This window comes from Chelonia mydas, chromosome 9, assembly GCF_015237465.2.
Source record: "Chelonia mydas isolate rCheMyd1 chromosome 9, rCheMyd1.pri.v2, whole genome shotgun sequence".
NCBI lineage: Eukaryota > Metazoa > Chordata > Testudines > Cheloniidae > Chelonia > Chelonia mydas.
The window spans coordinates 39772474-39795439 of NC_057855.1; positions in this window are offsets into that span (position 1 = coordinate 39772474).

The following is a 22966-nucleotide window of genomic DNA, read 5'->3' on the forward strand; positions in this document are numbered from 1 at the left end:
AAATCCAAGTGTCATTTGCCCTATGATACATCGACTAGCATTGCTTGTCATCCTAAGACATCTGTTGTCTAAATCTACTTTTTCTTTCTAGTATATGAGTTTATTGTACTCAAGATAACTTGCTCAGTCCACACTGTCAAACTACTTATCGTATATCATATACATAACATTGGTAGTCACATGGGGGCCTGTTTGCTGTGGTATGTTGACCCCAAATGGGCGCTCTGATTCTTTTTTTTAACTAATGATATCACAAATTACCTGTGCTTGTTGTATCCTTAACATAGCTAGTTACTGCTTATCGTTCCATCTCCCTATGACCAGCTCAGTAATGTGTATAATAAGTGCTTCGTAAACACTGTAGTTATTTATTAAGTGGTGTTTGTTGCTGAGACCATGTTAGTTTTTAATCCATGATTGGCACTAGTGGCTATATTCACAAGGGGGATTTGGGTGTTGCAGTGCTCAGCATAGACAGAAAAGGTGGTTTCACCTGGTCTGCTGAATGCTGTGTAAATGTCCTGCCCACTGGGCTACTGGGTGGGGGCAGTGGTGCTCCTTCCAGTAAATTTGTGCAGGGCTCAATTTGGTAAGTATATTCTAAGGTGACCTCTAAGCATGCCTACGGACTGAAGCTCACAGGTGAAACAGGTGGGCAGATGCTTAGTTTGAGGACCTTGCTGGTCACAGGACTTAGCTTTGCACATGCCCACTGGCATTAAGCCACCTGGGGACTTCAGAGTCTAGGGGACGTTCAAGCACCTAAGAAACTTAGGTGCCCACAGGTTTAGGCAGCAGCTGAACAGGAAGGCTTTGAGGATCAAAATTTTGGGCTTTAGGCATCTAAATGCCTTCCATGGACCAACCCTATGTGTGATGTCTCTTACAACGACAAGGTTAAACTACTCTCAGGTTGTACAATTTCAGTTTAGGACAGAATAAAGAGAAATATGAGGTTATATGGCATGTTATCAAAATCTACGGTGGCAGTAAGTCATGGGGAAGTTATTTTACTTGTAAAGAATTAGATACCAAATTAAATTAATTTGTAAATGAACCATGTGCATAAACTGTAAAATTACCTCTGAATGCTAATCCTATGGAATTGACTGGAAAATGAGTAACTACTCCATAGCAAACTGAGTTCCTTTTTGCATGAAATGATCAGTCAAAAAACGAGTTGCAAAAGATAATGGAGCCACATTCTTATATCACAAATGTCCTCTTACTAAACTAATATTTTTCATGGTCAGATATTGCTTGATCTGCAAGACTGATTTGAGTTACAGATTAATTGTCACGGAGCTCCATGTACAGTATTTGGGCAGTCTCAGGGGTCAAGCACTGCTGTGCTGTTTTGTGGATTTTCAGATCAACACACAAGAGTGATGCAGCCAACTAGTGTCAATAACTTAACAAATTACCAAATTATAAATCAATTTAGAGGCTGCAGCTCATGTCTGCATCACATCAATAAAACTCTGCTCCAGCCAGTTTGCTGTCAATCCGTCACGTGCCCAGACAGCTTTGGCTCAAGCAACGTCTCACAGAATGACTTAACTAAACATTAAGTTGGATTTTTTCTCTCCTTTGCTATCAGGTAATCATTTTTTGCTGTGGGTACAGAGAATTAATTCTTGTTCTAAGGAGGAACACAAACTGTGACCTAAATTAATCAAGAGTTTTGTAGCAAGTGGTGTGCGTGGTGCGGGAGAGGTTGGGAGAAGGAGGAGGGCGGTATTTGATGGTTCTGCTTCTTGATAATAAACCATGTAATAAACCCAAATATCTTCACCCTTTGTACTCCTGGCTGCTACACAGTAGCCTTTCTGCATTTACAGTATTGGACTATTCTTTCTGTCCACTGCATCAGTGTCATCTAATTGATCAAACAATACATTAATCAGTTTCACTGACTGCTACCTTAGGCCTAATTGCTACTGAGTATGGCACAGACAGGTATATGGTATTGAGCAGTAAGTGAAACTAAGACTGGTTGGGTATCTGCTGAACAGTGTGACCCTTGCAAGCACTTCACTAACTCCAGCTCAGCCTAAACAGAGTACGTGATCTCTAGCCTCGCAAAAGATTTGTGTGGCAATCACACTTTCATTTCTCTGTAAAACAATCCGCAGCCTTATTAGTTAACAGATTGGATTATTTAAACAGTTCAGCTGAGATTTTTGTTCATATTTAAGTAGAATAAAGTAACCACAAGTTGAAGTCAGCCTGAATACTAATATAGGGTATGTCTACCGTGTGTTTTAAAAACCTGTGGCTGTGAGTCTCACAGCCAAGGTCTGAAGACTCAGGTTTACACTACGCTGCTAAAATCAGCTATTTAGACATTGGAACTCAGGCTCTGAGTCCCAGGGAAAAGCCTGGGTTTCAGTGCCCAAATGTCTGCATGGCTGTTTTTAGCACTGTAGTGCAATCCTGAGTCTGTAGACCTGGACTCTGAGATTCACTGCAAGTGCCACAGGTTTTAAAACACAGAATAAACATAACCGTAGCGGCTTCATCTTTTGCCTTTCATGTTTCTGAAAACTATAATATTTAGACAGTGTCTATAAGAGGCTTTGAATCTTATTCATTTCGAAAGTTCTTAGGGCTCTGTTTACTAAAAAGGCTTACATAGCTAAATGAAAAGGGTATACGTTCATAGCCTCACATAACAGGATTTGTGTAGAACTAAGGCCAGCACAAACAGCTTAATGCAATCAACATTCAGATCTAGGAACTTTTAAAAAATCCTTCCATGTGTTCAAGGAACAAGGAAGACTGGGGGAGGTTACAGAACAGAGAGCATATTAAAATAGCCTGGAAGAACTGTTGGTGCTAGTGATACAGGAATTAGGACCTTTTCTAATGTCGCATTGGCAAGTTTTACTTGTAATGCTTTTGAATATGATAACTTAATGCACGTCCCCAAATAAAAACTGGGTATATAATAACACTTTCAGTGGACAAATATATACATTTTCAAAGTGCAATACAGAGTGGCTTTCCCAAGTATGAAGTGACTTTGCTCCCTACTGCACACAATCATCTGTTTGCCATTCTAAATTCAGTCGCTGACCATTACACTGGGGAGCATTCCCAGAGGAAACTCCTAGTCCTAGTTTCGCACATCTCTTTCCAGGTTCCATTAATTATTGGTTTTATTATCTGTATTACAGAAATGCTTAGGGAACCCAATCAAAATCAGGGCCCTAGTTCATTGGGCACTGCACCACCAGAGAATAAGAAGCAATTCCTGCCCTAAATGGCTTACATTTTAAACAAACAAAAGCTAGGCAGACAACAGGCAGGGGGAAAGATGTACAATACAAACAGCATGAACAATGTTTCAGAGTAGCAGCCGTGTTAGTCTGTATTCACAAAAAGAAAAGGAGTACTTGTGGCACCTTAGAGACTAACACATTTATTTGAGCATAAGCATCCAATGAAGTGAGCTGTAGCTCACAAAAGCTTATGCTCAAATAAATGTGTTAGTCTCTAAGGGAGCATGAACAATGTGATGGTTTACAAACATCTTAGTGCCATGGTTTTATTAATAATAATAATTAATATAGTAGAGTTTTGTTAGTGATTTGGCTAAACAGAGGAGAGGGTAGGTGTAATTGAGTGGGCAGGTGTACTAAGCCAGACTCTGAAGTGAAGGGTCCGCTGGGTGTGGGGGCAAAAAACCAATCAGAACAGAAGAGAGAATGACTAGGGTAAAAACTTAAAAACCACTGTTCGACACGGACATCTGTGTTTAAGGTCTCTGCTGCAGCTGCTTGTCTCTACTCCTCCCAGCTGAGTTTGAGAGTTCCCTTCCAACAGTTTGGTCCATAAATATCAAGCATTGTTACCTATTGGCTTATTTTTATTCTTTTGGGGCAAATTCAGAGCAAGTGTGAGTGGGTGCAACTCCATTCAGCTGCTCCAGCTTACACACGTCTGGGTCTATCAGTAAGCACCAGAGCTCAGCTGGTGAAAGTTGGCATAACTCCATTGACTTTAGTTGCTCAATATCCCTAGATCAAAGACAACATTAGCATTTTAAAATATAGACCCCCCCCCTCCCTGAGATGTGGCACAAGCCCTCCTCCCTGTTGCTTGCACCTGTCCCATTTCCTCGCATGTGTTGGGTCCTGGGTTCCTTTTAAGGGATGTCTGGTATCTCCACCCAAAGTGAGTCCTCTGTGCCCAGGACAAAAGGGGTGCTGTCCTTTGGGGAAATAAATACTGCTACCACTGCTGGCAAGGAGTATAACATCCAGTACACAATAAAGTACCTCAACACAAACCCCAACAAAGTAATGATACACCCCAAAATAATATAATAAAGAGGGATTCTATTGGAAGCAGGAAAATATGGCTAGGGTTCACTAATAAGTACTAAAATATCAATGTTTCCCATTTCCCAACACTCCAAACTCATCCCAACCCCCCAAACTCCCTGGCACATTCCCAGAATAATGGCACGCCAAGGATGGAGATGAGTGCTGCAGTGCTGTGAATGTTGGCTGGCTTAAACCAAAAGATTCCCCTTACCGTATCTTTGCCCCTGGATTGAAAAGTATCCTTGTGACGCTTCCTGGGGTTATCCAGGGACTTTGGGTGAGCTTTATTCTACAGGACATGAAGGTATCTAGTTAAGTAAGTACAGGCTCTGGAACGTGTTATGCTTTTACTTTATACATAACCATTTGTTTCCAATACATCTACTTGCTATCACATGAATCTCTATGCTTTGTTAAAACTTATACTTGATTTCTCTATTGATGTATGTCCATGCTGTGTGTTAAGCAGAGCAGTGATTTGAGCTGGAAATGGAAAACGCAGGAAATGTTTCTTTGGAAGCAACCAGTTTGTGAATACTGCAAGTCAGAGATAACCTGTGCCTGTTGGTGGTGGAGGGGGGAGGCGGGGCGGGGCAGAGTGAGGGCAGCCAGCTTCAGCAATGTTACTGAGATGCTCCCTCCATGTGAGCATGCACTGTACAAGCCAAGCAGCAAATCTAGGGGAGCAGATGACTCCCTCATGCTCCTCCCATGCATTGCCTCTGCGGCAAGTGTCCAGTGAATCAGGGGCTGGACACTCCAGGGGAGATGCTCTGGGAGCTTTAGGGTTGGAATGTGCTAGTTTTAACCTGTAGAGAGACAGTGGGGCTTGGGGAGGTCTGGAAGGCAGTGCTTGTGTTGCCTATGGCTGAGAGGGTAGGGACCCTCTAGAGGCTCAGTGCAGCGTTCCAGGAGCTGGAAACCTCTACCTGGGAGTTACACAATATTCCCAAAGCGGAAACAAATTGGACAAAGCTGATTTCTTTACCTCATGTTCCTTTTCTGTTGAGCCCTGATGCTTCAGTATCTTCTTCACCACCATTGTGGAGGGTCTCCAACTCTCTCCAAAAGACGAGATGAAGCCAGGAATTTTGCCTTTTGTTGTAATTTTTAATAACTTAGTAATGATTGAGATGGAAAAGGAACACTGGTAAAATATGAAAATTAAGCACAATCAAAGTTACATTTTAAAAGTGTTATTTTATTTAAAGTCTAATTACCTTAACAGTTCCTCTCTAATTACCCTCAAATATTTGCTGGCAAGCTCTTTTGGGCGGGGCCTCGTATAGTGAGGTTCTGGCCCCTGATTGGTGGGCCCGAAAAGCTACTGCAATACTACTACTAATAAATTCACACTTCCTCGCAGCCTAGAAGATGGAGCAATGCATACATCTTGATAAAAATAAATGAAATACAAATAATTATAAAACAGAAAAAAGCAAAAGCCCATTGTAACAAGGCTTACAGCATAACCAGTTCAATGCCTTGATTCTGTATTTCCTGTACTCCCTCGTTAGGCTAATACATAACAATGCCAGTCTGAAAAGGTTCTGGAGTAATATAAATAATTTATCTGAATGTTAAGCACTTCTCTCCCTTAAAAGCTTTATTCTGTTATATCCTGTTGCAAAAAATCAGTTTGTTCCTCACACTGTGTGACTAACATTTTAGGGCATGAATGTTATCACTGCATTTTGCATGAAATATCATTTGTCATGATTCATTATTCTCTTATTCCTTACATAAGTGCTACTTCATTCTTCATTCAAATGCTTCATAGTCTTAATAGAGAAGTGTTTTTTGTCCATAGTGCCCAATTTGCATATTCATTTTGAAGAAAGATATGAAAAGTACATTTCTATTCAGGCTATAGAAGCAAAAGCGTGAATGAAAAGATTTTTCCCAAGTTCACCATGCTCACAAGCCAATGCAAAGTTAATTAGAATCAATGGAGAAAGAAAAGAAAGCCTTTAAGGACTACACTTTCTAAAGCTCACAGGTAACCCATTTTCTCCAAGTCATTTTAAAAGAACGAGACCATTATGAAAAGGGGTTTGAAGATCTTACTTTGCACACAACATAACTATCCACTAGGAAACCTAGAGGGTAACTGATTGCCCATCGTAATGGACTTGTCAAAATGCAGATTCTTAAAGGAAAGTATTAGTGGGTAGAAAGCTGGAATGACTGCTTCTCTAATTCGTGGGCCATGGTGCTAGAATAAACTTCTGTGCAGGCTTCTAGTAAAGTTAAATTTGGTCCAACTGAAACCAATGGGAGTTTTCCCATAGATTAGGAGAAGGGTTGCTGGGGTTTGGGCCAAGGTCATTAATTATTATTTTTGTCATTAAAGTGTAACTTTACCTTGAAAAAGAACTCTGTAAAAATCAGATGGTTGGTCTTTTAATGTCTTCCATATCTAACACACTCCATTTCCAAAGAAAAAGATGGTGTTTTTTCTGACTCCCAATCCTACAAACATAACCCGGGCTCTAACTCATACTGAGTTCTTTCCTTCTCATTTATAATCACCAGTAATAGAGGGTCTTTGGGTAAAAGTTTGCCCTCAGCTACATCAGTGCAACCTTATTATCAGCGGGGTTGCCTAGGTGTAACTGACAGGAAACTACTGACTGTATAGTCCGTCTCTCTCTCTCTCTTACCTGTATCAGTTCTTCCGTGCTAACAGGAGAAATGAGCAGTACAAACTAATTTTTGTCACTCAAGTAAGCACACTTGCCTTTAAACACTCACAAGAGGCAGATCTGTTTTATTTGTACACTGTCACTTTCCAAAGTGCAACTGTCTCCTGCTAATTTATAGCCCTACCCAGCAAAGCACTTAAGCATATGCTTAACTTTCCATTAACTTCAATAGGTCAATTCATGCTTAAAGTTAAACATGTGATTTTCTGCTTTAGATGATCAGCACTAGAAGTTCTGCAGGGACTGGTCTTGGTGCCGATGCAGTGGTAATCACTCAAAATAATCAACACTTATTGCCAGCACAATTATTTCCTGTTCAATAAAAATAATGCAACATCTTGAATACTGTTGCACCATAACTGTGAGGAAATGTGTTTCATGAAGTCCATTGCAAACATACTACATTATGGATGTTTGAGAAGTCCATTCTCTTGACTGTTAGTCACTTTTTGTTGAAATCCAGATCACTCGCATGTGAATTCATCCTTTTCAGAATCATATTGTGCAGTCTGTGTGTTCATTTGTAATGAATCACCTAACTCTGTGAAGGACGTTACACTTGAATATGAAAGATCATGCATGTATGGAAAAATCTGTTAGCAACTTGATGCAGTGCAATTCTTCTTTACATTATGAAAAGCAATAATTTCAGCTTGTTTCCTTTCAAATCACTCTATTTGTCTTTTGATGATGGATGATAGGAATCCTGTTCAAGCATCTCAAGCATGACATTTTAATTAAAATCTTCTCTTCATTTTCATGGAATGCAGTGAGTTGAGAAGATTTAGCATTTGGCAATTGTTAGCAGATAGCTATAGTATATTAATTTTATCTTGTAGAGCCTAAAACTGATATTATATTGTGTGTTGTTAAAAGTCATGGATGCCTTGCAATTGAGGTTATATAGCAAAAGGGAAATATGTATTGCGCCATATAATGCCCCCTTGAAGGCAAACCTAGTTCAAAATGAGCTGAAACCCTTTTAAACACAAATACAAATGGGTCCCATTGAAGTCAATGGGGTTTTTTTGCTGTTAATTTGATTAGGATCCTGAGGCTGTGTGTGACTTAGCAGCTGTGACTCAGTGTAGCTCAATTGTTCTGGACCAAGATTTGCCTTTGACAGAGAACGCTGGTGGACTTAAAACTTGTAGCCAAATATTTTGTTTTGAAATATTTGAAGATTTTTTTTTTCTGGCTTCTTTCTGTTATCTCACGAAATGATTGTCAGTCTCTTGGGCATCCTCCCCCTAGAGAAGTCTTTTACATCCCCAAGGAGGTTCTAAATTCTCTCTCATCTGTATCCTTTAGGATATATTGTGCCTTGCCATGCCCTGCCCTGCCCTGCCCTTCCCTATGCAGGAGCATGGGAAAGAGGATGCAAGGAGCCATCCCTACTGCAGCATCAAATGGGGACATACTACAACTGTAGTCACCCCTAATTCTCATTTTAAATCAGTGGGAATTAGGTGCTTAAATACATTTTTGGGGTGCGGGGCCCAAATCTCTCTGTGCTTTTTCCCTACCTCACAGGGGAATTGAAAAGACAAGTTAGTTACTGTTAATGAGGTGATCAGATACAACACTATTGGGGAGCTTGGTAAGTCTCTAGATAGTTAAAAATGAGGCACAGTATAAATTTAAAGTATTGCCATGGGCTTCCCTTCCCCCACTGGCTGGACTGCAGGTGGGAGGGGTTTAAGAGACATTAGGGGAATGGGAATTGACATAAAGCATGTGGGGCTGCCTGTGGCCAGCTTTAAGGGAAGCAGATACTGCTGGGAGTGGCTCTGGCTGCGTTAAAATTTTGCTGGATTCTTTTAGACATTGAGGCTTCAAGTCCATTCCCTTGGATACCCCAATGTTACAATGTCTATTTGTTTTTTTTAACGTCTAGATGTCTTATTCTGGTGTCAAAGTACAGAATGGACTCTAAGTGATTTTCCTGCTTGAATTTGTGCTCATTTTCTTCCTTGCAAGGACCAGGATGATCTGAGTTCAATGTGTATCAATCTGAAATAGTGTTTCATGGCAGGTTATCTCATATGTACTTATATAATTACCCATCTGTAATGAGAAGGCTGCCTATGGCAGCATAATATTGGAAGGATTACCATGTTCCTTTAGCAGGCCTAGAATGCCAACGCAAGAGGAAATAGGGAACCAAAGTGCTTTCAAAGAGACTTTTGAGTGACATTATTTACCTTCAAAAATGTACAAAATAAAGAAAGCAAAATGATTCTTCCTCCTTCCAGAAAAAGTCAGGCAACTTTTTTTTTTTTAAAATCGGTTGGTACCCTACATAAAGGATAAGTGAAGCTGTAATAGAAACAACCACTAGAAGTATTGTTTTCTTCCTTCGATCAACTCCGCAAGCCAAAAAGCAGCAGGCTGCTTTCTACCAGTCAGGTGGCTTATGCACCACAGAACACCTGGTGACCACTTGCTGGCTGCATATAATTAGCTTTCAATTAGCACCAAGTAAATTGTCACCTGTTCCTTTCCAAATCCCCAGCACTTTTAGCTTTTCCAATTAGTGGTGGTCTGATTCACTCCCCACTGGCAGAACGTGAGGAAGCAGCCCTTCAACTAAGGAATGACTATTTATTGAATGCTAATGGTTACATTCTAAATTAGACTGATACAGCTGAGACGCACATGATACAGTAGACACACAATGGCTGGAAACTGGTCGTATCACAAAGTGGTAAAGTAATAAATTATATAGCCTACTCTGCTGTACCCCTTGTTCAGGATTAGTGACAGGTTCAGGATAGTAGATATTGTGTCAAGGTTCCTCCCCCACTCTGAACTCTAGGGTACAGATGTGGGGACCTGCATGAAAACCTCCTAAGCTTACTTTCACCAGCTTAGGTTAAAACTTCCCCAAGGTACAAATTAATTTTATCCTTTGTCCCTGGATCTCTACTGCCACCACCAAACTCTAACTGGGTTTACTGGGAAACGTAATTTGGACACGTCTTTCCCCCCAAAATCCTCTCAACCCTTGCACCCCACTTCCTGGGGAAGGTTTGGTAAAAATCCTCACCAATTTGCATAGGTGACCACAGACCCAAACCCTTGGATCTGAGAACAATGAAAAAGCATTCAGTTTTCTTACAAGAAGACTTTTAATAGAAGTAAAGAAATCACCTCTGTAAAATCAGGATGGTAGATACCTTACAGGGTAATTAGATTCAAAACATAGAGAATCCCTCTAGGCAAAACCTTAAGTTACAAAAAAGACACACAGACAGGAATAGTCATTCTATTCAGCACAGTTCCTTTCTCAGCCATTTAAAGAAATCATAATCTAACACATACCTAGCTAGATTACTTACTAAAAGTTCTAAGACTCCATTCCTGTTCTATCCCCAGCAAAAGCAGCATACAGACAGACCCAGACCCTTTGTTTCTCTCCCTCCTCCCAGCTTTTGAAAGTATCTTGTCTCCTCATTGGTCATTTTGGTCAGGTGCCAGCGAGGTTACCTTTAGCTTCTTAACCCTTTACAGGTGAGAGGATTTTTCCTCTGGCCAGGAGGGATTTTCAAGGGGTTTACCCTTCCCTTTATATTTATGACATATTTATATTGTGACTAGGGATGCTCAAATTCTACATGTTAATGTTCCTCCTGCATAGAGTTTGCTGGAAATTTTTTGTGATTTTTGGGGGGTGTCAGAAAATGCCAATTCATTGATGGGGAAACATTTCACAGAAACAGTTTAGCTGGGAAAGGTTTCTCGGGTCCAAGATGGAATTTTGGAGGGAAAGACAGAGAGACTCCAAAATAACCCACAGAGCAGAGCACCCTAAACACAGTTGTGATGGGGGCAACCCAGGTTCAAATCTCTGCTCAGCCTATTTTGAACCAGGGACTTGGACATAGGTCCCCTACAACCCAAGTGGAGGCAGTTTGGGCTAGTAGGTAGTGGAAGTCAGGAAACCCTGGTTCTAATATCTGCATTACAACTAACCTGCTGTGTGATCTACTACAAGTCACTTAACCTCTCTGGGCCTCTCTCCCCTTCCACCATCTGTCTTGTAGTATGAGTCTGTTTATATTGTAAGATCGATCTGTGTGCACACTACCTAGCACAGTGGGACCCTTGATCCTGGTTGGGATCACTAGGCACCAGTGTAGTACAGATAATAATAAATGGCCAGAATCTTCACCCAAAAGTCACATTTGAACCAGTTTAACACAACAGAGACCTTCGTGTGCTGGCAATGGCATTTCCCTGTGTGGATTGGGGGATAGCCCTGGTTGGTATTGCCAGAATTGGAGACCTTCTGGGTCGGACTGTGACACTTGGCTGCTGCATGTGGTTGCCCACCCATGTGTCCACTGTTTTGTGCTCTACAAGGTGAGGCAGCCTTGCCCCCTGCTTCTCTCAAGTGGGTCCTGTGAGAGGGTACTCTGCACCCACTCTTCACCCTGGTCCTCTGGAGTTGCTGCCTTGAGCCCTCACCCCAACCCCCAGCTGCCTCATGGATCACTAGAGCAGGCTGAATGGCATCCAGATGGTCTGTCTCTGAACTGCACCCTGCAAAGATCTCCATATTTTCATGCTCCATACCATCCACTTCCTCGCCCTCATGTTCAACTTAAACACCAAGTGGTGAGATGTGTTGCCCCTGCAGAGGGGAGGGAGCCCCAGTGGGCCAACTCTACTCCACGTGCCAGGCATTTGGCAGCTCTTCCATGGAGCTGAGAGCACAGGTGTGTGGTTGGCATGATTGATAGAATCTCTTGATACCTACCGTGTTTTGCAGTGAGAAGGAGACCCTGAAGCACATCTGCAGAGTGTTCCAGGCTGCAGCCCCTTTTCTGGCTCCTCCAGAACCACCTGAATAGGTTCTGGTTGCACTTTGACCCACTTCTCCTTATATTTGGGCATCCCATTTGTGCCCCACCAAGGGACAAGGAGAAAGCATGGTGAGGGCATGCTCTATGGCTGTGGGGCCTGCTTCTGTTCTTTCATTGCTTCATGTTTTTGAGTAGAGTTCCTCTGGGTAGCATCTGCTGGCTTCTTGGATATCTTTTGAGGAACGGTGGGTGCTGTACAGGTTCTATGTTGGTGTCATCTGCTGGAACCCTAGTTCTGGCCCTCTGACCTTCTCTCCTGTCAGTATTACACTTTTTGTCCCCTGAACTCAGTTGTGGTCTGGGCTTTGTGGTCCCTTCTCCTCAGTTGAGTGGGTGGGCCTTTAGGTTTGGGCAAGCATAGGCCTGCCCAGCTCACTATCTGCAATAGGTAAATCACAGGTAAGTTGTTGGGAGTTGTTCTAGTTTGTTTAATGAATGAATTAATTAATTGTTCATTGGGCCAGAGAGAGACTGACGATAGCCCTGTGGTTCAGGCACTCGACTGTGAGCTGTGTAAGGGTGAGTCAGTTTCTTTTCTCACATTTTTAATGGAAAAATTCCAGAGGGTTTCAGTTTCACCCCAATATGGAATGAAACCAAATGTTGAAACCTTTCCTCCCCCACTTTTTCCCTCAAAATGGGATTCTTGTTTTCTGGCCAGGCCTACTCCTGAGATCCAGTAAGATCCTCCGAACTCCCCCTGCAGTGTTGCTGCTCTGCACCTCACCATTTGGCTGGCCAGCATTTACACAGGGTGGCCTATAGGCCACATCACCCTTGTCATGGTCACAGCATATACACACAGAAGTTAGATTAACCATAAGGAAGGTTGCAACCTAATGCTACTTTTAATCTTAGAAGCCAGAATGATAGCACAAGGTAACCCTAAACAGAGAGACAAAACACACTTTTCCCTAAGGCAGACGGGCACAACTCACTCCACCTGGTGCTAGGCTGGCTTTTTCCACAGTGCCTCTGATTGCAAGCTTCACTACACAGCCCCCTAACCAGCAAGTAGGACTAGGACCATGCCCCCCCCCCAACCTTTAAACTCATAGCTTGCAATTTTAACGCAGTCTTTGGTGCACCACAAGCCTGATAATGTAGCCCTAAATGTATCATGTTCAAGTGCTCCATTAACCAAAATGAATGCAGCTTTCTGTCAAATAAATTTGCCAGCAGGGAATAGGATGTGATCTGAATATGAGATGGGCAAAAATATCCAGCACTGAGCTGGATTAACTTCAACTTTTCTAATAATGCAGTCTCTTCCACACTCTCAAAAAACCCATATTTAGCTCTCCAGAGCAAGGCCCAGAGCAGATTAGGGGTAAAGAATCTCATTATATAAATCTTCTATCCCTGACTGACTATCTAAAGATGGTACTTATAAAAATGTAAAGCATAACACTTCTGTAGCCAGGCTGAATTCCTGCTGGATTACACAGTGTTACGCAGAAATCTATTCTACAGCTTTACATAGCCTCTGAAGACTCCTGCAGTACATAATTCACCACAACAGACCCACCCACTGAGTTAAGAGGGAGCTGAGAGGAGACTTTTGTTACAAATATTTTTAATATACTTAGCTAACTTAGACAAGTAGAGGTTCGTTTGTATGGATGGATATAATCAAGTTTGCAGCTGCCAGGCCTGGATTTAACGATAGAGGTACAGCAGGCAATGAACTAGGGAGCCATTGGTTGGCACCTTTTGAAATTTGTTCATGAGAGGGTGATTCCTCAGAAGAGACTATGATGGGAAAAATCTGCACAGAGAACCCAGCAGAGTTTCCCCAAATTGTTCGGTTGGATAATGGGTTTCCTCATCCCCACCCCCAGTGGACAGGGCACTGTTTCATCCTTTTGTCCCTGAAAGTAGCAGAAAATCACTTTCTCTCTGACCCTGCTTCCCTGGCAGCATGACTTCAATGTTGCTGTGATTTCAGGGCTTCCCCCTACCACTGGATCCCTACACATTGGCTCCTGAAGTGTTGTTAGAGTTCTGTTATATTTGTAGCATAGAAATAGAAGTTAGATTAAAAAAAACATAGTACTCCTTTTGAAATGTGGCAGTATAACACTATTTGCTTTCTTATAACCCAGAAGCATAACATGCTGTAACCAAAAAAATGAGAGAAAGAAAGCAGGCTGCTCTTGAAGGCAGAGTGACACAGTTTACCGTACCTTGTTCTAAACTGATTCTTCCCAGACGGATTGCTGTTCCCACATTGCATGGTTCACTATAGAGTCCCTTGCCAGTAAGTAGGACAGGAACACTCTTAAAGTGATAGCTTGTAATTCCAGCACAGTCCTCAATACACCACATTCTCCACTATTGCAGTTTCCCCTCCTCAGTGAATACAGCTGGTGCAGGAACATATGCATATCTTCCTGGCTCTGCTCCAACTTTCATCTCCGTATCCCCTTCCACATGCCAATACTAATGATTCCTCCCTCCCAGGTTGGAGAGGGGTATCAATGAGTTATCTGAGCATGGAGGGAAATCTTCACACACAATCTTGGGAGCATCATTCTCTCCTCAGGGTAAGATCCAGGAGGGAGCCATCAGATTCATCAATATTACTGACCTTGTCCAGCATTTTTGTTGGCTTCTTACTGGTCAAGTAAACTACTTCAGTTGTATGAGAGTTGTAATCTGTTAGTGTCGTTCTAGTCTACAAAGTGCCATCATATGCTTTCATGTTTATTGTGATTCAGTGATTTCTAGATCAAGTTTCATCATTTTACAGTTGGAAAAGAATTGTTATGATTGAATGTAAGATGGTGTTATATGTACACATACATATATGTCTATATATACTATATCATATCCATATTATTCATATGTATTAATTATTTGAGAGTGCCTCTAAGGCTCAATCATAAAACTACATTCCCCAGTCATGGTCCTGGGCCTAACTTTCCCAGGCCCAGCATAAGGGACTACACATGATTGGACAATAAAATCTGTCCATCAGTTGTACGAGGGAATGTGCAACCTAAGGGACAGATGGGGCACGAATGTATGGATGGTAAAGTAAGGTGACCACATAACAGTGTTTAGCCCACTAGGTCATCTTCAGTCCATGCATTATGATGGGTAAACATCCTCCCAATAAAAAGACAAAACATGGGGGTAAGAAAAGGGCCTGAAATATAAGCCAATGCATCAGAGGCCTGGTATGAGGCCTGGGCTAAAGTAGTAAAAACTTTGCTGATATAAAGCAAAGCTACGTTGTGAGCAAGAGGCAGGCCCTGCTCACAGAATTTGGCAAGCAGAGGGTTGATATTGCAAAAACACATATTCCTAAGAGGTGCTAGGCACAAAACACTCATGCCAGCACATTCCAGAAGGGTGGGACCCAGAACACCCCGATAAGCACATTCCCCAAAGATAACAGGAACACACTGACCCATCCTTAAGGATAAGGTCAGGCTGACAGCATGATGGATAGAGATGTTTTGATCAAACCAACCGCAATGGGTGGCACCCTAATACGTCAGGAATGATACATAATTTGTTTGTATTGATATATAAAGATGTATCTCAGAGGGAGTGTCTTTGTCCAGCCTAAGGGGCAGTGGAAAATCCCGCCACTGACTGAGCTGCATCCATTGTCACATGTGCTAGTATAACTGTAGACACTGATACGGGGAACTAGGACTGTCTTTCATTGACAATAAACCTGACCAAGTGCCTTCGTACCTTAACAGATTTTGTGGTCATTGGGCGATTCACTCGAGGTCTGCTGTGCCAGCTGTTTGCACAGAGCTGAGGCAGCACACAGGGAGAACACACGCATGCAGCTGAACATCTGATGATATATTCTTTCTGGCTTCACCACCACCAGTAACTAAGAGCTTTAGGTTAAATTCTGCACATACCTGTGCAACACCATTGTCATTAAAAAAAAAAAAAAAAGGACCAAAAATTTTAACTTTAGGTTTTGATGCCAGAATAGCTTATAGGAGTAAAGTATATAAAAGCTTATTATTATCACTGAAATAAGCAGAAGTTCCACTGAATAAACATAGAGATCCACGCACTTTTGAAAAGTTGGGCCTAGAGGTATTTACAATGCATGTGTCCCCTCTATTGATACAATCACTCTCAACTTTAAAACAATAGGACAAATCTTCAGATAGTGCTAACTGGAATAGCTCCACTGAAGTCAATGGAATTATACGACTGTATACCAGCTAAGGGTCTGGTCCTGTGTGCTGTAAACATGTCTTTATATTACTATTAAAATAACATCTAGCTCTTATACAATGCTTCCTACCAGTAGATCTCAAAGCGCTTCACAAAGGTGGTCAATATCATCATTTCACAGATGGAGAAACTGAGGCACTTGACCTGTCTTGGCCAAAGTTACACAGCAGATCAGTGGCAGAGCTGAGAATTGAATCCGGGTCTCTTTAGTCACAGTACAGTGCATGAGCCACTAGGTCGCGTGGCTCAAATATATGCAGCCCCCCACTAATATTTTTGTTTACTTTTCCCTTAATTTGGACCCTGAAAATCAATGATGGTTATGGTTTGAGTTCTGAGATTTTATGTATCAAAACTTCTGTAGGGGGATGTATGTGGCTTTGGGGGGGGGGGGGTATTTGTTTATTTTTTTAATCTATTTTCCTTATAATTTTAAAGTGGCGGCAACATTTCCCTTGGTCTTGAGTCTAATAAAATCTTCCTTTAGAAAGATTACATTTTGTGTGGATTTTTTTAGCTGCAAAACCCTAATAGAGCTCTACTGTACAATTTTTTAACTGTGATTTTTGTTCAAAAGCTTATAATTAGCTTAAAATTGGGCAGATTTTCACAGGGATGTCAGAAGGCACATTGCAGACAAAGGCCATCCTTTGTCCAAAGGGATGAAATTCGGCAGTGTATGGCAGCGCTCAAGCTGTTCAATAAAAAGGTCGCCAGGTTTTTTTGTTCACTCTATAGATAAAATGTGTCTTTTTCCTAGCCTCATTTCTAGGAATGGCTGAAAAATTCCAAAAATATTTAGCCTGAGGCAGATACCTGACATGCAAAATTTTAGTCCAAAAGGTTCGAGCTTGGCAAAGGTTTTTGGTTTTTTTTTAATAAGCAATTGAATGCAGGTCTTACGATGGGAAGTGTCAGACAATCAGCCCACCTGTGCACTAGCTGCACTTGTTTTAATACATATATTTTGAAATGGCTAGTTTGAACAATTTTTGATTTTTAGTAACCAATTTAAGCTATTTGCCAAATTCATGACGTAGTTTTTGGGTATTAGTTATCATGTCCATGGGAAACTCTTATATTTTACCCCATGCTATGTTTACGTAGAACCATCCTGCAATGCAATTCTAATAAAAAAATATATGGGCTCTGCAATAAAAGTCCATTGAGAAGATATTTTTTACAGTAATAAAATATATAACAAATAAATCACATGCACATAAATGCAGACCTACAGTATGTTTGCTCTTACATAGGAAAATACAATACAAGCAGCATCAACTCTACCTGGAATACTGTGTCTAAGTCTGAGCATCACACTACCTGAAAGATGACAATAAATTGCAGGGAGTTGAGACCTACAGAAATTACATGGCAGGTAGAGGGATTTATTTTTAAGTGATGATTAGAATAACCATGGGACTGTTCCTGTGTGATTCAGAGCACCTGCAAGTCCCATTGTTTATTTTTACTTGGTGCTGATATCAAGACAAAACTGTGTATAATTTTAGTTAAGAAACAACAAAGGGAGGACATAACATCCTACAAGCACTGGAAGGATGTAAACACCAAAGAGAGAAAGGAATTATTTATTGTCACTTAACATTTATATTGACAGGTTTCAGAGTAACAGCCGTGTTAGTCTGTATTCGTAAAAAGAAAAGGAGTACTTGTGGCACCTTAGAGACTAACCAGTTTATTTGAGCATGAGCTTTCGTGAGCTACAGCTCACTTCATCGGATGCATAGCATATCGTGGAAACTGCAGAAGACATTATATACACACAGAGACCATGAAACAAAACTTCCTCCCACCCCACTCTCCTGCTGGTAACAGCTTATCTAAAGTGATCATCAAGTAGTAGGGCCATTTCCAGCACAAATCCAGGTTTTCTCACCCTTCCCCCCCCCCCTCCCCACACACATACAAACTCACTCTCCTGCTGGTAATAGCCCATCCCTCTTTGAAACCTCTCTTTATAATGCGCATGATAATCAAGGTGGGTCATTTCCAGCACTAATCCAGGTTTTCTCACCCCCCCCCCACACCCCCCTCCAAAAACCACGCAAACAAACTCACTCTCCTGCTGGCAATAGCTCATCTTACAATGTGCACAGCAATAATCCAAGTTTAACCAGAACGTCTTGGGGGGGGGTTGTAGGAAAAAAACAAGGGGAGATAGGCTACCTTGCATAATGACTTAGCCACTCCCAGTCTCTATTCAAGCCCAAATTAATAGTATCCAATTTGCAAATGAATTCCAATTCAGCAGTTTCTCGCTGGAGTCTGGATTTGAAGTTTTTTTGCTTTAAGATAGCGACCCTCATGTCTGTGATTGCGTGACCAGAGAGATTGAAGTGTTCTCCGACTGGTTTATGAATGCTATAATTCTTAACATCTGATTTGTGTCCATTTATTCTTTTACGTAGAGACTGTCCAGTTTGACCAATGTACATGGCAGAGGGGCATTGCTGGCACATGATGGCATATATCACATTGGTGGATGTGCAGGTGAACGAGCCTCTGATAGTGTGGCTGATGTTGTTAGGCCCTGTGATGGTGTCCCCTGAATAGATATGTGGGCACAGTTGGCAACGGGCCTAACACAGGGCCTAACAACATCAGCCACACTATCAGAGGCTCGGTGAATGGATTAGGTCCTATTATGGTTCAGTTGTAGGAAGAGGAAGGACCTCTTCTCTTCAAGCCATGGAGATAGGCTTCAACATGTGCATCTGTTGATTTGGCAGCCCACTCCTTCCCCTGAGTCTGACCTTTGTTGTAATAGTACCTAGCTCCTATGTAGCACTCTTCAACAGTAGATCTCAAAGCACTTTACAAATGTGCCATGTGACTATCTCCATTTTACAGATGTGGAACCTGAGGGACTCAGCTGAGAAGTGAGTTGTCTAAGGTCACCCAGTGGCAGAATTAGGAATGGAACCAAAGTCTTCTAAGTGCTAGTCCAGTGCTCTGTCCACTAGGACACACACAGCCTCTCTATATAGAGTGGACGAGTCTCTGCTGTGTAGCACACAGCTCCCAGGTAGTGGGGGCCCTCTGCTTGGGATCCACACAGAAAACCTGCACTACTTCTGCCATCAATTCATTCTTCCACTTCAGAGGGAATGGTGAAGTTTGATTTGGCCCTGAATGTATAGCCATACACCATACCTATAGTTTTTGACTTTATTCCCCTACATAATTTCTAGTTTCTTTTAAAGTTGGAAGTTGCATGTTCTCAATTACATAGAATTTGTGCTTCAATCATCTCGTTATTTTACTAGTTTCAAAATTCATAGGGAAATTTGCATCCTTCCCTACCATCTTTTTGCTATATATATTTTAAGCAACCTTTCAGAAGAACAGCTTGAATGTCAGTAACTCTCCCAGCAATGCATCAATCTTTTTAATAGAGTTCAGAGGGGTTTTTTCCCCCTCTACACTAGTAACTAACACAGACTCTATAAATTCTTGGGACTTTCAGGCTGCAAATAACAATCTCCTGGATATGCACTTGCATTTATAAAAGTGTTAGTTGCTCAGGGAGTTTCCTGCTATTCAGCATCACCAGCTCATGACAGGAAGAACGCCTCTTACCCATCCAAAATCAAGTTACTATCTCTGCTGGGGCACATTAAAGGCTGTTCAAATACTTCAAAAAGTGTAAGCACCAAGGTTTTAAAATTGCCCTCAAAAATATGAATACCCATAATCACACACCACAAACTTAATTTTGGCTTTTCAAGTATCTAGCAAATATTCTTAACCAATTCCCAGTTTTCACTTTTTCTCTCAATCAATGTTGATAATCATTCTAGTTCTGGGATGTTTTCCTTGAACTGTGGAGTGTGCCTGGGTGCATTCTTCTTTGTTAGGACTGTTTACTGCATAAACGAAGTAATCCCAGGTCATAATCACTTGAGTTTAGGCAACTTTTTAATTTTAGTTCAGTAATCAAGTCATCTTTATTTATTAGCATGTCCGCTAATATGGACTCCCCATATACTGGGTACAATATCAGTATTAGAAAATTACTGGAGGTGTTCGAAGGCACAAGTGGCAGTTAGGTACTTAACATCATTGACTTTTATAGCAATGAGGCCTCGTCTAAACTAAAAAGGTATGTTGATCAGATACATCACTGAGAGGTATGAAAAATCCACACCCCTAAGCCAACATAACCCTTAGTGTAGACAGCACTAGTTCAATGGAAGAAGTCTTCCATTAATCTAGTTACCGCCTCTCAGGTGATTACCTACGCTAATGGGAGACCCTCTCTCATCGGCATCGGTATTGTCTACACTGAAGTGCAAGAGTGGGGCTGCTGAAGCATTTCAGGTGTAGACAAGCCCTTAGTTGTGCCTAGGAGAGTTATGCAGAAGTTGTGATAACAGAATCCTTTCCTACTCTTGGCTGTAATGGGGCAGCAGATATGCCCTACTGTATTGTTGAGTTGTAATAGCATCCACGGGAATTTTACTTTCGCCAGTGGATATGGGTAGTCACAGATTAGTCAGTCATATGCTCTCCATCCCACCCTATCTTCCAGAGGCCTTGTAGACTAGGAGAGATGGTGATCCCATTAAGAGTAGCTCTGTGCATAAACTGTGGCTTATCTCACCTACAAAGTGGGGGTGGGGGGGAGACATTGTGGATAAACAAATCTTAAAACTATAAACACGGAACTGAATTCCTCAGATTTATTTTCTTTCAAACTGGTGTTAATTGATTCAGGCCAGCTGTTTCCTCTGGTAAGCTCTTGGCTTTGAAGAAGGTGATTTGACAGCCACCTTCATTACCTGATGTCTTGTTCAGCATGGTTGGTTATAGATATTTCAAATGACAAATGGTTATGAAACAAAACGATGGCTCATCTGATATTCAATTATATATACATCTTTCATTTTTTCACCTTGGCAACTCGCCCAACACGAATGGTTGCTCATTGTTCCCTAAAAAATTACATTGGTTCTAAACTGCAATGCAATTTGATACTTACAGGACCTCTGTGTTTATTTACCGGCACAGACTGCTTTAAAGATATTCAACTTCTGTGTTTCGGCTTCTGTCACACTCATTACCTTGAGAAGTAATTATGTAAATATTGTACTGCATTAAACTCAAATGGGGTTTTATTTATTTATAAATCTAAATTTCAATTTCAGGGCATGCATCTGGAAAACCTGTGCGCGAGATGGGAGAGTGCGCCACTCTCTCCCACCCCCGCTGAAATTGAGCAGTAAGCAGTATATAAGCAAAAGTGTCCCATTCTTTGCCTTACCTGTTTATAGAGGGAAGGAATGCAATAAATTGGGCTGTAGACATCCAATCACTATGGGATTTGACTATACTTGCAGAAGGCAGGCACTGAGCGATGTGTAAGGAATTTAACACATTTTTCTATTTAAAAGAGGCAACCCTGGGAAAAAAAAAAAAGAGAATGGAACCGAGATAGAATAAGTGAAAGGTTTTCATTTTTAAAGAAACTAATGCCTCCACAAGCCCCACAAAATTAATCAAAAACATTAAAGCCTGCAGGGTACCTCACATGGGTATAAATCAGATGTGGCTGCTATAAAAATCAGTGGAGTTGCTCAGGTATAAAACTGGTTTAAGTTAGATCAGAATTGGGCCTCTGTTTGGTTGTGCTTTTGCATATTATGTGAGGCCCGATGCTGCAAGGTGCATCTCTTGTGAACTGCTAAGCACATGAGTCTCTATGGGAGCCAAGGGCTTCCAGGAGCTCAAAGAAGATTTTCAGCATCTTCCAGGCTTGTCAGGTCTTTTTGGTGTAATTTATACACTTGAGTCTCCTAATAAATGATCTCTTACTCTCCTGTAGTGAAATCTGCTCACCCCATTATGTGCCCTAGGCTACAGAAGCTATGCAGTAAGTACCACTGATAAACAGAAGGGATGGAGGGAAAATAGTTTAAAATTGAAGTTACATTTATTTCCTGACCTATGCATCTAATTGCCCTTCAATTAGCATGTTGTACGCATGCATCTTGGTAAAACAGACTCCCTTCAGTGTTTGCAGGCTAAAAATCAAGGGGCTATAGCTCCATCAACTTAAAACCATTGAAAATCTGGTGCAAAAAAGTGTGTTACTGGGTCAGCTTCAAGCTCTGATGGAATGGTTATGTATTGTCCTTGCTCTTCATGTCCAACTCATCTGTACAAATAAATGTAGTGCACAGATTGAGGAAAAACATGGAACCTGTGGAGTGGATTCCCCTGTTTCCATCTAGCAGTAACATATAAAACAAAACCCATGTCAGGAAAACACTAAGGCTGGAAAGTGAAGCACTCAAGTTAAGAAACAACAAAGTTACAGTTGCATGCTCAATTGTAGCTGTGTCCTATCGTGCAGAGGCATTATAATGCAATCTCTAATTATCTGACTGTATAGTCTTTCCACAGGATACTAGCCTCATTCATTGCACATAAATGGTGCATAGTCAGTTTTGCCACCTCTTAGTGAAAATGTATTCTCCATCAAAATTCATAAAAAGCAAAAGCTAACTCTTTTTCATTCCTAGTTGTAGCTAATATATAACTTAGGCCGAATATATGCACTGAATTACAGGGACATCAAAAGAAATTATAAATGTCTAATCGCAGTACAAAAAAGTACATTGAATTAGTATGATCTTTACTTTTTTTCCTCCCCTTGCAAAAATCACTTTTGAATTTTGTTTTTCAGGACCTTTCTTCTGTGAATCCTAACAGTATGTGGTCTATGCCTTTCACAACATATTATGCACACACAGCAGGAGGAAAATAATGTTATGGGACTAAAACAAGTATTTTTTTGTTAAATATCCATTGACTTTCAATCCTC